This window comes from Microtus ochrogaster, chromosome 5, assembly GCF_000317375.1.
Source record: "Microtus ochrogaster isolate Prairie Vole_2 chromosome 5, MicOch1.0, whole genome shotgun sequence".
Lineage (NCBI taxonomy): Eukaryota > Metazoa > Chordata > Mammalia > Rodentia > Cricetidae > Microtus > Microtus ochrogaster.
The window spans coordinates 13,538,447-13,541,117 of NC_022012.1; the positions used below are offsets into that span (position 1 = coordinate 13,538,447).

General features: G+C 38.0%; 1 pseudogene; it reads right to left on the reverse strand.

The window, feature by feature from the left end:
• Positions 1 to 390: 390 nt before the first annotated feature.
• On the reverse strand, positions 391 to 786 carry LOC101984147 (annotated as a pseudogene).
• Positions 787 to 2,671: the final 1,885 nt, after the last annotated feature.

Here is a 2,671-nt window from a genome sequence, read left to right on the forward strand (position 1 = left end):
GAGCTGCTGAGAAGCCAAGGACAATGGCACGGGGTTTTGATCCTACTGCATGTACTGGCTTTGTGAGAGCCTAGGCAGTTTGGATGCTCACCTTCCTAGACCTGGATGGAGGGGAAGGTACTTGGATTTCCCACAGAGCAGGCAACCCTAACTGCTCTTTGGACTGGAGAGGTAGGGGGAGGGGAAGGGAGGGAGGGGAAGGGAAATGGGAGGTGAGGAGGAGGCTGAAATTTTTAATAAAAAAAATTTAAAAAAAAAGAATTTTACTTAGTGGTTCAAGATCTCCTGTAGGATATTTTTTTTTTTTTTTTTTGGTGGGGAAGATCCAATACAATGGCTAGTTTTTATTGGAGAAAAGTTTTTCATCACAGTCTAAAAAGTTAATGCAGAGCTCAGTGGGCCAGTTGGTGGGGCACCAGCTTATAATGGGTTCCACAGCTTGGCCATTGCTGAGTCTTACCTTTGTGCAGCCAAAACCAGATGATGGTACAGTTGTCCTCTTCTCAAAGATGCAGCCCACTATTCATTTGTTGGTGGTGGATGGAACTAAATTAGAATCTTCCTTAATGCAAAAATCTAGCTTTGGAGGTAGGATATTGTATGGAGGTTAGTCCCTTCTCTGTGGCTATCATGATCTCTCTCTACAGCCCTATAACCTGCTTCTCATCAGTAGGAACGCACACCCCAAGACGTCATGGAGCACATTGCAACTGCACCAGGGGGCCCAGGGGCCCTCAGGGACTGAACCGCCAGAGCACCCACTCTGCAAAGTAGCCTTGAAACCATCTCCTGTAATATATGTTAAATAAGGTTTTAGGCAATATATATTTTATTCAAAGTTTGTAAACTATCTTTATAATCCAAGTTGTAAGTCTGCTTAGCTGACAAGAAAATGGAAAAAAGAAAGCATATTTAACAAATAGTGATGGCATAACATGCAGAAGAATAAAAATATATTCATATGTATCACCATGCACAAAACTTACATCCAAATAAATCAAATACCTCAACATAAAACCAACCACACTGAACATCATTGAAGAAAAAGTTGAAAGTATACTTAAGTGCTTTGGAACAGAAGACATCTACGTAAATATAACCCCAGTAGCACTGACCCTGAGAGAAACAATAATAAATGGCACCCAGAGGTGCTCAAGACCACTCCCACAGGATATTTAAGTTGTACTCCAGAGAACAAACACGTGGTTTCCCAGTTTTCCTTCCTTGACTTCTCTCTTGGGGGAAAGATGATGACCCAGGAGCACTGATATCTATTAAAGCTTAGCTTTCTCTAATTCAATTTGAGTTGGTCTGACTCAATTATTATTGTGTCGGCAGAGAGGTTTATTGGGGTATAGAAACTTTTCAGAAATATATTTAAGCAACTATACTATTTTGTCCCATATTTACAATTATTTTTAGTTTTATTTTTGAATTTTTTCTGACATTTTTAATATTATTTGCCATTTATTTTTGAGCACTTATTACTCACCTCTCCAACTGTGGTGCATTTTTGTGGGTTTATGTACTCTCTTGTACACCTGGCCACACTTTTGTGCATTTTGGCATTCACTGGACTACCCCACATTGGGTGCCATATGTTGAAGACTGACCTTGACAAAAATATCTCTTGCCAGATTATGAAGACACATGAAAAATAACAGAACAAAAACCATAGAATAATGTCAGGAAGGCATTCCAGTAATTACTGAAATTCACCCACATTTATTTTTCCATAGCTTTTATATCAATGTAAACAGGGGAAGAAGGTAACAAAAGACTTTATTAACATGATACAAAGAATAACTCAAACAGTCGGTTGCTTACCATTCCTTCCAACTTGTCTTGTCCCAAAAAACAAAACCCACAGCAACTGAAACATCAGAGAATACACATTGCCTTACTGATGTGTTTGTTCAAGTCTACCTTCATGTTTATGTTATTCAAACTATATATAAAGGGATTCAATATTTGAGGGACCAATGTGCACATCACATAAGCCAATGCAATATTTGTGACTGAATTAATGAATGAAGAGTTGTTATAAATGCCCAATTGACTTTTTAAAGCCCATGTCTATTCATGTATCTGGAGCACACAAATTAATATTATTGGATTATAACTAAGATCTCCAATTTACTTTTATAATTTTAATAATCTTTACTGGACAAAATCTTGTTGGAGGAGGCTGCTTCATTGTTCCTGGCTGCTCAGTCCTGAAATAATCACACTGAATTTGTATTAATTAAAACAGTTCTTGGTTCATTATCTCTAGCTTCTTAATGGCTAACTTATATTAATTTAATTCGTTTCTATTAATTTGTATATCGGCACATGGCAGTGGCTACTGGCAAAGATTTGGCATGTCTGATTCTGATGGCTCCATGGCATCTCTCTGATTCTGCCATTCTTTCCCCCAGCATTCAGTCCAGCTTTCCCTGCCTACCTAAGATCTGTTTTGCTATAGGTCCAGAGAAGTTTCTTTATTCATTAATGGTAATCACAGCACACAGAGAGGTATCCCAAATCAAAATCTATAGCTTTTCTGTTTTTGGTAAGTCAGTCTACTTACAACCTTTAAGTTAAGGTCAATAATTGAAATCCTTCCTAAGTGTAGACCTGAGCAAGATTAGAAAATGTTATATAGAGTTCAAACTCATGAGACTTCCCC